Genomic DNA, 12,909 nt, shown 5'->3' with positions numbered 1-12,909 from the left:
CAGAAATGAGAGCTAAATGTAAAGCAGGTTTGCTACCAACTTGAAGGTTATTCAAAAGTTACTTTCAGTCCAACAGACAAGCCTCACTGGAACGTTTATTCTAAGTCATTGAATGTAACTGTGTGAGGTAATATTCAGCAAGATGTTACTGCATACAGTAATTTCTGCATATTACTGTAATATCTACATAATCTTTGTATGTTCTCCCTGTGGATGTGTGGATTCTCTCCAGGTACTCCGGCTTCCTCCCACAGAACAACATGACTGTCAGGTTAACTGGTCTTTTTAAGGGTGTGTAAATGTGTGTGTCTCTACATATAGTTGTACAGCACCACATACTTATATAAGAACGTTTGTGAGGTCAAATGTTCTTCCATCTGACTAGTGCAACGACTTGGACTAGTTGGGCTGGTCCAACTAGTCCAAGTAGATGTTGGACTAACAACTAGCTGGACTTGTTCTGACTTCATCCCAGTGGTTTTCTGCCTTGCAGAGGGTGGGCCTTGGTGCATGCCGGCAAGTTAAGCCCTTCTACATCTGGGATGTCCAAAGAGAGCCCCGGGTGTCATTTTATCGCCCCTAGACTGATTCTGTGCGGCACCTGAATGATGGAAATTTGTCTCACGAGCGCAGGTGATTGATGCAGATGGAGACTTTTTTTATTATTCAATTTGGACAAAAGAGTGACCTATCTAATCTTTTTCTGTTTTCTGTTGAGCCCAAAATAAATGAGCAAAGTTAAATTATGCGAAACCTTTTTGTAGTTTAGCACCTGCGCATTTCTGTCCTAAAAAAAAAGAATATAACTATTTTCTCTGTTTGACTCAAATATTTCATGCTTAGCTTATTGTTGAGCAGGAACAAAATCCTCAATAAAACTTTGTGTTTTAGTTAAAAAAATTAAATTCAAAACCGAATTCAAAACTAAACACCCAAAGAGCCACGAACCTCGACGGAAACTGTTCCTCTGAAGATGGGGGCAATAAATCACTCAACAAGTCCTGGTATGCGCAAACAACAAAAGGGTTGGAATGAAACAATAAACTGCTGAGAAACAGCCTCACACCAAACCCTCTCCGTGAACTTTGAACTTGACGCAGCCAAGTCAGACGAGTGCAGGTGTCCTTGTCGCCCCAACACCTGAATAAGAGGCCGACACCCGATGATGAGTGCTAGAGCCGTATCTAAAGTATGACCGTATCTTGTAACTGTTTACATCCATCGCTGGCATGATTTTTTTATGATGCTTCATGTGAACGAGCTTATTCACATGTGATTTTAATTGCATTTCTTATTTCATGGAAACGCCACAGTTGTGAAAGTGTTTTTTGACATGAGCCGTATATTAGGAAAGTTTTTGTGCACATTTGCAATGGAAACGCAGCCAGAGGTCTTGGACAGGACGGGTATCTTATCCCAGAGCCACACCGGATTCAGGGAACCTCCTGTTCCTTCATAAAGCAGTCTAATATTAGAAAAACACTGAAGCAATTCAGACATTGAGGGGTAAATTACACCTTTGGACTTCAGTTGGTGCTAATGTTTTTAAAGTCAAAGCAACACTGTGTATTTTAAACTGTATGAAGGAAATTTAGTCATGAAGGAAAACCAATAATCAGATACCTCGTAAAAAGAAAAGTGGTTAGGATCTTCGTAGCTTTGAGCTAAACCGACACATTAACTTAATTGTAGGAATAGTTTATGACTGAATTCGAAATACACACCCTGGAATGTCATCAGGTTGGTTCATGCAGCTAGTTCACAGTGGTGAGGAAGGCCTGAGCTGACTCCACAATGTATACAATTCATAACAGCCATCTTGCCTATAATAATACCTCTTTCCAACCATAAACTTCAGTATGTTTATTAGGTCTGTGTGTGGTTGTTAAACACAGAGTAGTGCATAATTATGAATCATGTGTGACCTCTTCCAGCTCCATCCATCTTCTCATCAACTCTGACCATTTCCCTATTTCCTGTGTTTTGTGAGCGTTTCTCTGCATGTGCCTTCGACCCCGGCAGATTTTTGGGTCAGTTCAGCCTCATTTCACCTTCAGAGTCACATAAAGACAGTTACAAAGTCGGCCTTCTGTCACCTGAAGAACATTTCCAGGGTTAAAGGACTAATGTCCCTGTAAGAGCTAGAGGAACTCATGAAGTCGTATTGATTACTGCAACAGGTCTGCCTAAAACCAGGAAGACCAAGCACATAACCCAATTCTGAAGCCCTTTCACTGAGAGAATAGACTTTAACATACTGTTGGTAGTTTATAAGTCACCGAACGGCTTAGCAGAAAAAGACATTAAAGATCTTCTGTTGTTGTATCAACCTTCCAGACCTCTCAGGTCCTCTGGTCCCCAGAAACTAACATGGAGAAGCAGCATTCAGCTTCTATGCACCACAAATCTGAAGCAAACTTCCAAAAAAAAAAAAGTTTCACAGCAAAACTGCTGTAACACCAAGTTCATTTAAATCGAGATTAAAACCCACCTGTTTAGAGTTGCTTTTGATTGCTAATTAATGGAACACTGACCAACATATTTGATGTGTTTTGATGATTTTCACAATGTCGCATGACAAAATGTAATGTCGATTGTTGACTGTGTGTTGTGCTTATTTATGATGGCTATTGTGTGTTCATGATATAAAGCACTCTGAACTGCCATGTTGTTTTCTGTTTTCTAAATGAGCTGGGAGCTAGCTAGGTGGAAGCTAAGAGTCAGAAGTGTATGCCAACGATGTGCCATCTAGTGGCCTGGCATTACAACTACAGCTGATTCTTGGTGATCTGGTCTAAAACGTGGAACTTGGAATATACAGGCAGTTTCCAGACAGCGGTCTCATGTAAACCTAGCATGAATACTCTGCTGCGTTTCTTTCAGAGGAGGCTTCAAATAATTAGCTCGATTCAAGGAGCTTTCAAGTAGCAGAATGATGAAGACCAATTGGACGTATTGGCTCTGCTGTGCCTTTGATGGAGATGGAGGTTTGGGGGAAACCAGAGGCTCTCCTGTTTCCTGTACCATGAGGAGGGTCGATGGTAACACTAATCTAGACACACTTCCCCCTCCAGAGCTGGCACTTTGAAGAGCCCTGTCTGTGAGATTAGGATTTGGGACCTGCTTCCTGGGAGGGGGCTGTTATTGTTGTAAACCCACCCAAACATATGAATACAGAATGTAGCAGAATGTAGCCTATTGTAAAGACTTACAGAGACATGAATGTACTTGGTGTTGCAGAGAGTAAAATGAGATGAATTTAGTTTTATTCTGAGTCTAAAGAGTTCAGCCTTTATCTAATCTTAGAGATGCTTCAGAATCCCCCCCAGAGATTAGAGGGTTTGTTGAAAGAGGGCTGCACGCCTCTGTTCCAGGACGGATGACAGAGCAGGTCTTGACCTGGTGAGATCTTTTTCCAATCGCCGCTGTGTGCTCATGGGCAGTGGCTTCCTGTGGTGTTTCCTGTCAAAACGGGGCTTTCATAGCAGTAGTTATCTACTCTCCAATGTAAAATGCATGAGAGGAGCTGGGATGCTGGGCAATATAAACTCTTTTTAATGGTTTATTGTGGGCAGATGCAATACACATGAGCTCATAGTGAAGCGTAGGAGAAAATGTGGCTCCTATTCTGATTCACAGGAGTGGAACGACACGTCAGGGTCCTGAGAGGAGACGGGAAGAGGACAGACATTTCCATCAATTATATCTGACATTTTGAGATCTCAGAAATTTTTGAAAAACACAAATAAAGATATTTCTGAAAATAATAACATTTCCAAAGATGAAACATTTTTGACATTTGAAACTCAGAAGTTAAGTTTAATCTCAAAGATTAATTTTTGGTTTAGCTACAGGCTATTTTGAGCAAAACTAAGAACCTCCATTGCTTATTGGGATTTTTTTTAATGAAACAATCTAAAAAATATATATAAAATTAGATGTGGAGTTTTACACATTGTGCTAAAAACATTTTAAGTTTCCGTTGACTCCTAATAATCACAATACAAACCAAGTGTAAATATACCACAGTTTATACAGATTCTTTCCGTTTCAGTGCTCACAGTTTTGTATAGCAATATCAAATGCCTTAGGGATGATAAAAACTTTTATCTATTTGTTCATTCTGGAAATAAATTATGCAGAGATTATTCTTTTTTCTGCTTTTCTTTCTTTAATGTGAAATAATTGCACATTTTCTGCTTTAAAATGCCTCCCCAGACCTGAGGAGTCCTGATAAAGCAGCTGCATGTGTAAGAACAGGTCTGCTGGCTAGGCCTCACGGGGCTGGCAGCTCTCTGCACAGGAAGTGAGGAAAATGGTGTGTCTGTTTACAGTAAAGTTGTGTTTTCTGGAAGAAACCTTCGAGAACTAGCAGATCCATTATAGCCACATGTAAACAGGAACAGTTAAAAGCTACAAACGTTCAGAGAGCGTTTATCTGCTGAAAAAGTGAAGAAACGAAATCCAGAGAAAACAAGATTAACGGACACAGAGGTCATGAGATCCAGTTCAGACGTTGTAAAAAACTGATCTGCTGTTTTCTTCATTTCCATCTTTTGCCAGCTGCATGTTGTGAAGGTTTGAGTATCTCTGACTGAAACTGAAGACGTCCACAGGGCTTAAATGTAATTTTTCATTAATTTTTACAAATTCCTCTCCAAACACATTTAGCAATCATAACTTCCCACCAAGAAAATAAAAAAAAGAAAAAAAGGGAATGAGTGTCTCAGAATGCCTGGATTTTATGTTTATATGGTTTTGCTGCCATGGAGGTAAAGTTTGATCCAATGGAGCAACAAGGCAAAAGTTTGAGGCAAATGAATGATTCATGTTGGTGTTTTACTGAGAGACGAAGAGAGAAGTAGTAAATTGAATATTAGTGCAGACTGTGTGCAGAGAGAATGGACAGTTAACCTTTAAACTGGTCTTACTGTGGCATTATATAAAGCTTTGTGTATGCCATGAATCAGATTACTGTTCACATGTTTAGGCCCCCATCCCACCTCTACAAACCGAGCCGTCTTTGTCTGTGCCTGACATCGTGGTTTTATTAGGCTCATTTTGAAAACGTCTCAAAGGCAACGAGCAAGTCGGAGACAAAACTGCAATCACAAGCATTAGAGCAACATTTAGGTTTCACAAACATTTTTCTATGATATATATATCATCATGCTAGCTTACCAAAACAAAGCGGTGTCAGATGTCAGGCAGGTCTAATGAAGTAAACACAATACAGTTCCAATCAAAGGTCACATTGATTTGAATAGACCGTTGTCCGGGGCGGGATGCAAATGAGATAAAAAAATAATAATAAAAAAAAAAAAACACACAAACAAGCTGAATTTCAACGTTTATGTGTTACGTGTCTTCCAGGCATGTAGTGGTATTTTATAGCACCATTAAGTAACTATGTTGCCTTCTGTTGTTATAAAAATGATGCATATGTCAAATATCTTTGTCATTTTTATTTATTTTTTTATTACCAAAAACTTTTTTTTGTTGTTGCTAAAATCACTGTTGGTAAAAAAAATGACTCATGCCATTATTTTAGGAAGGTGACAATATGACTTAAAAGAAAGTTGACTTTGTAATGTAACGCCTTGAAATCGGGCCTCCGCCTCTTTAAAAACTCCTGTTCTTCCTGAAACTCCACCTTCAGAAAGTCTTGAGGGGAGGGAACAGTTTGGTTTTGACAATGGAACAGCATTATAACATGATGTACAGCTAAAAGAATTGTCACTTTTTCATAATACTGGTCCTTTAATGGTGGTGTGTGTGTGTCAATATGAGATTGTCCAGAATGTGAGCCTGAGTGAAAATAGCCAAGATATTTGAAAGTTACAACTTTCAAATATCTTGGATAATTTGGAGCTAATTAGCTCCAAATTATCATTTTGAAAATTTAGTGAAGTTATTTGGGTGATCACCAGAACTACATCTAGTAGCTACTTATCCAGTCAATTATCTTTAGAGGTGGAAAAAGAATCTAAAACAAATTCTAAAAGTGCTGATGATGTGGTTGTCGATCTGCTGACCTGGGTCCCATCCTCTCCGTCTGTGGTTCACATAGCCACACTTCATCAATTTTTCAGGAGATCCGTTGTTTCATATTCTGAGTTATGGAGGAAATGGAACTCTGGAAAGTCCCACAGCTATGACCTTATAGTTCAGTCTGATATTTCCTGCAGTTGACCTGTGAGATTTTTTGACACTGAAGACTGGAATGTGCGCTAGCCTGAGATAAAGAGGGAATTAATTACCTTGGAAAGACATACACACTCAGATAACAAAATGTCAGCTCAGCCTATTTGTGGGAGACTACATATAAAGCAGAAACAAATTGTCCTTACTGTTCAGTTTAGGGATCTTGGAACTAATGTGATGAATGTAATATACATGGGTCGGAGCAGCTATAGTTATGTGGGGTTATGGTTATCTGCATTCAGTGGTGAATGATTGTTTACGTCGCAGATAATTTCCAGTTAGCGTCACCAAACATTAGCAACTGGGTAAAATTTAAAACTACAAAGAGTTCACCTGTAGCTAGCCATCATTTCTCAATAGTAGAGAGTCCCAACCCTCTGTAAGAAGTAAAGTGTTCAACTAGGTTCTAGTTTCTATCAGACCATGTCATGTTTGTTGGCAGCAATTAGCGGAGAGAAAAAATTAAATAAAATCACACAGTGTAACCGCTAGCTGCCTATAAGCAAGGTTAGCATGGTACTTATGCTAACTTAATGTCTAATCAGACAGTCACTTGTTTCTGGGCTCTTATTGTTTATAAAGTTTTGAAGAAAACTTTACAGTGAACAGGTCGGTGTTACCTCCACACAAGTTATTGTATCTTTAAGCGAAGGATTAACAAAATGACAGAGGAATAACGAATCAGGAAAGGTCAAAGAAGAAGGAGGAGGACGGATAAGGATGTGACTGCTAATGGTGTAGCAGAGTATAATACAACTTCTGGCAGCAATGCTGAATGCTAACAGCAGCTTATTATGGCCATAATTATTCCCCCGGTGGACACTCACACTGTTGTGTAGCTGTTTTTAATATTCAGGTATGACCAGCTACAGTTTGTATGCTGTACATACGCTGAGGATGAGCCACAGACTTCTTCCCACTCAGAGTTTAAGTTCATTTAGTTCTCTAGCACAGAGACATACAGCAGCCCTGCTGCGACAGAGCAGAATACCAAACACATCAGAGCAGAAACGTCCACACACAAACCGAACTCTGAGTAACTTCCATATTCAAAAGTAGAATCCAGGATGTAAGTGTGCTGCTGGAGCATGATTATTATTTTTTTTTTTACTGTACATGTCAGCGGTGTTTAACATTTTTAATCCAAACAACAAATTTTCCCCTCTGCCCAGCTAATTGAATCTTCTTTACAATTGTAAATGTTAAATTATCTTTTGAAAACACACAATTTATTATTTTTGAAAAAATGAAAAAATGTGTTGGGTATTTATTCATTAGGATTTAAAGTTTGATCTTTGAGCAAGTGTTCCGGCATTGTTAGGCTATTTCCAGGAAACTTGTCATTTTTAAACACCCACCGTTTTATCTATTTTAGGCTTAAAAGTAGTAAATAGTTTTCATCTTCTTTTTTGCCAAAAGGGGACATACTTTTGGAAAATCATATATCTACATACACACATATATAAACAAAAAACCTGCATTTTTATTACATCTAGATTCATTTGTTGATTCTTTATCATTTTTGGCTAAAGTTATGAAGACCCATGGTGGAATTGCCTACTCACTGTATAAAAACGAGTCACTTTGGAAACTAAAACCGTTCACACTGAAGTCTGATTGTAGTCGCTTGTGTTTAGTAGTGTAAATGCAAAAGAAAATCACATTTTAGCAACAACAACAAAAAAATCATAACTGAGACCTGCTGTGTGAACGTAAAAAGTGCCACTTTTCTAAACATATATTCCACAGCATAACTTTAGCTTTAAACATCCAAGATGAAGTTTGTGGCCTGGTACTGTGACCTTAGAGACCATTTAAAGAAACAGAAAGAGTAAGGAGGAAATTACACAATCATAAAATTCCATTACATTTTCCACTCTTATTGAAAAGTGCAGGTCAGTCGACAAAAGACAATCCATGTGGAATGTAGCAGAGCCGTCCGTCCACACGGACACAAACGAAGGCCATCGCCATTGTGTTTAAAACTTTCCTGACCTATTATGACACTTTTAACAAATCATGCTCGCCTCCCTGCACTCCGCAGGAATGTGTTCCCATTTTTAAAGTCGATGATGTCCTCTGTGCTTCCATTATCTCCGCCCGCCGCATTATCTTGTAAACACCCGGGCCCTGCAGGACGGGTGACGTCATCGCACCCTTTCTCAACCCCCACTCACCCACCGTCCATCCGCTCCGTTTAGACTCGAGTCAAAGCCGCTCGTTGTAATTACCACTTTGCTCAAGTCATTTCACGGCGGAGAGGAACGACCCCTGCAGACAGTAAACAAACAAGCTGATCGCCATCTTCTCTGCCAACGGCAAGCAGCAATTACTAGCTTTTTTTCTTCTCCCTTTCACACATATAATTCAAGTGCTTCAAATGCACATAGATTCAATAATAAATGTGTTTATTAAAGTTCCTCTAGTTAAGTCAAGTTTATTTGTATAGGACATTTCAGCAACAAGGTGGTTCAAAGTGCTTCACACCAGAAAAACATCATAGAGTCGCCCAATTATGAAACAAGCAAAACATTAAATTTAGTCAAATACCGTCATCAAAATCATCAAGGAAATACACATCAGATATACTGATCGGTAGCTGCCTTTTCATTACTAATGTGCACCAAACTTTGTCTTTTTTTTTTAAACAAAAAGTGTGAACAGACTTAGTAGTAGTAGTGGGATGATGCCGTGTCATCATCCTAATACTTCCTGTCTTCTTCTTTGTGGTTTGCGCTAGCGGCAGGTTGCTGATTGTGTCAAACCATACGGCCTAATAAAAGCACCTTTGATAAAAAGTTAAACTTTTTATCAAAGCACAAAACTTTATTTTTGTACCCAAAATTGAAGTGTTTCTATTAGGCAAAATTATTTTCAAAGTGTCAAATTGCACAATTATAAGGTAAATGGAAACTAGGGCTGTAGCAATTCCTCGATTACTCGAGGAATCGCTACAGCCATTAAAATTCCTTGAGGAAAATTATCTGCCTCGAACCTTTGTTAAATGATCTTTCATTGTTATTTTATTATTATTAAATTTGATTTATTTTATAGCGCACCGTGTTCCGGCCAGGTGATTATTTATCTTATGTAACGTTCTCACTTCCACTTCTGAGTTGTTGACGAAAGTGTTAGCATCATAACGTACCATTTTCAAGTTATGATGTTAACTTGAGCATAATTAATAGGTTATATCACTGATTTTTGATCATGTCCGGGTTTTATCATTTTTTGGGGGACCAATAAGAATCCTTAAAATAACTGGTGCGATGCCTGGAGTACAAACCAGAAAATAAGTTTCATATCATCCCGGTCGCAACAGAAGGCTGGCAGAGCGCATTGTGACGTTACACAGCTGGTAGATGAGTTCCTCTGTGTGACGAAGGTACCAAATCCGGTCGCCTTCATTTGAAGGACCTCTGTGTTTCAGCTGCTTTGTAGTTTTCTAGAAGTTCGATTCAGATTTATGGTGCATAGAAACTGAATTCTGCCCCTATCAGTCATCTGTTAGTGTTAATCTACCAGTGATGGGGTTTTTTTTTAAGCATTTAAGAAAACTGTTGAAGAACTCTTGGAAGGGACGGCTAAAGATATAGAAACAGAGAGAAGGTGGACGGTGCCGATGGGAACGAAGCCTCCTGTCAGCAGAACAATGAGAGCATTGAAAACGTACAACAATATGAGCCAGCTGCCTGCTGAAAAACAAAGCTTTGCGCTGAGCAGAAAATCTCCACATGAGCTACTGGAACGTGTTTGTTGCCACAAAAGATGAGGGAAGAATTAAACCTGGATAGCAATCACCCGCGAGCGCAAACAACTGAGTCGTTTTCAGGAATCTTCTGGCTCAGTTCCTGCCGGATGGCAGATAAAGGCCAAATGTCCACAGCTCACAACAGGGACAGAAAGGAACCAATCAAATCACGGCTTGTTCAGTTTTTCCCTAAAATATCAACCGTCTAAAAGCAAAAGTGTTGATACATTATAAACTTTAATTTGGCTCGGGCCGAACAGATTTGGGTGGTCTCTGTTGTGGAATGCTCTGCCACGCGTGTGCCGTCACCTCTCATTGTTTCAGCTTTTGCTTTCCTTGGCTGCCGCGCCAAAACCTGGACGCTGCTGCCTTTTGGGATGCGATGTCAGGGAGCACCTGTTGTTTTACGCACCGACGCGGTGGGTTCGCGACCTCCACTCCGGCTCTGACGTGGAAGCATCTGGGCGAGTGTAAAAGCGCGGAATGTCGCAACTCCCAGATGCAAACTACCGGGACCAGACCGCCCCGGTAATCACAGGAAGCTGGTAGCAGGAGCGCTTTGATTCCAACAGGAAACGCCCTCCATTGTTTTGGTTTTCTTTATGGCGGTTAACTCCCACTCACAGGCCGGCCTCGCATTAAAAAGCCATTTTGCAGAGTTCTTCTGAGTTTTAGAGCCCACAACTCAACACATTCCCCTCAACAGTGCACACTGCTGGGTATTTTTGGACTTACGACACAACTTTGAAACTTTTTTGAACAGTCAGAGATCTCGTGTCATACAAAATAAATAAATCTGATAGAGAAATAGTCAAATACTGCTGCTAAACCACTTAAACTTAGCGCAAAAACTTTATATTGAAAAATGACTTTCTTTTTATATTGCTCTGTTTCCATTCAGCAAATTTATTTTCAAAATATCATATTGCACAATTTTAGGGTTAATGGAAACACAGATATCATTGTTTGGTTGCGCTATGAAACAACCCCTGGTAAATAAATAACACTTCCCTTTAAGTTCTCATAACTGGCTTAAATTCAGACTGTAAAGGTCCAGGACTCCAGTCTGATTAATAATATATGTCTCATATAATCAAAGACGCCCTTACAACTAAACATATTAAATGTCAGTTCAATTCATTTCTGCACAAAATATGTTACCTCTTATTTTGTTGGTGATAGCTACATCATTACAAAGACAGCTCTTGTCTTTCAAAATAAGAGCATTTCTCTTTAATAACTATCTTCCTGCTAATTTATGTTTATTTCGTGGTAGGAAAAAAACTATTTTAGGCAACAAGTAGCTGCCTCATTCTGCAACCACTTCCATTTTATGGATGCAGTTTAACTGTTGAAACCAGATATTAGGAGCATGTTGTGGTTTTAAAATCATCACTAGAGAAACTGTAGGGTTAGAGTCAGAATGAACAGATTATTTAAGTGTTTTTAATTTTAATTTAAATAGCATGCATTTTAGTGTGGAAGAGGAAGTGTACTTCCATCAACATTTTTTTTCAATGCAAATGCATTGAAAAAAATACGTTTGATTCCTAATCATTTGATTGCTTTCCATTTGCAACAGAACAGCGCCACCAAGCCAACCAAGACTAGTTTAGTTTGCTTGAACACACCCCTTAAAAAACAAAACAAAAAAACAGGGACCCCAACAGCTTTAATTCATCAAATTCAAAAGTTTTCCTACAAAGGCAAAGATTCCAACACTACAAAATCTCCTTCACGTCACATTTTTGGAAAACCTCGGCACCAGCAGTAGGTAGGCCAGTTTTCTTCACAAAAATAAGAGAAATGCAAATCCACAGCCGCCTCCAGATGACTGGAGACGTAACCAGGAAAGATATATCATTTTCTACAATGTGACCATATATGGATCAGGCACCAAAACCATTTAACATTCAAAATAACCTAAATCGTTTTTCTTCCTCATTCTGACGTTCAGCAGGTCGTTTTCACTACGTCTAGATGCTTCAACGGATTCAGCATTTGCTTTTGTTTCTTTATCATTTCTGCTGAACCACAGTTCAAAAACATCTGATTTTCATTTTTATGTTCATTTTTACTTATTATTACTTCTGTCTGTTTAAAGTTATTTTAGTGACCATTGTCACCTTTCGTTCATTAACAGAGGGGAAGCAGCAATTCTCTGTCCACATGTGACTTTTTGCGCCTTGTGAACAGATATTTCCTAGAGTTTGAAAAGTCAAAAAAATAGCTAGAAAACAAAATCTGAAATTTAGAGATTAATCTCATAAGTTTTCAAGAAAAAAAGTTGGAAATGTCTGAGTTTCAAAAATTTAAGACTTTCAAAAATTCCACATTTTTAAAACCTGGAAGTTTCCATATTTTTTTTTTTTGTTTTGTTTTTTTCAAAAAACAATTTCAGAGATTTTTGGCAGAAATGTACTCCTCCTTTTTCTTGTGTCCAGACATGTAATTATGGAAATAAAAATGGCTAAACAATAAAAATAATGGTTTACATTTACTACAAAAGCTCAAGACAAATTTGATGCACCATCTTAGAGCAAATATGACAAGAACACCAAAATCTGTCCAAATATTTCCCATCTAATCAATAGGAAAACATCTGAATTGTCCTGGAGACGGGATTAAGCAGGTCGTGTGATAGTTTTGTCTAAAGAAGTTTTGGTTTCTAATCTCCTGAAGGCTGCAGAGCGTCTGGTATCTGGTGCAGGAAAACACAGAGTATAGGGGTGAAACAGGAGGTCTTGTTTTGACACCGTGGGATAGCTCACTTTGTTCTCACTTATCTCCCTTCTGAAGCTAACCCCTACATGTGATGTCTGGGTGGGAGACAGCAGACGATGAAAACACTTTGCTCCTTTTAAAAAGCCTGAACATGCTTCTAAAAGCTACGCTGTTGAGCTGTTTGAATTACTCTGACAGTCAATCAAAAGTCTCTCCAAAGAACAAGAAAT

The sequence above is a fragment of the Poecilia formosa genome, unplaced genomic scaffold, assembly GCF_000485575.1.
Source record: "Poecilia formosa unplaced genomic scaffold, Poecilia_formosa-5.1.2 Scaffold185, whole genome shotgun sequence".
Classification (NCBI taxonomy): domain Eukaryota; kingdom Metazoa; phylum Chordata; class Actinopteri; order Cyprinodontiformes; family Poeciliidae; genus Poecilia; species Poecilia formosa.
This window is presented reverse-complemented; position numbering follows the sequence as displayed.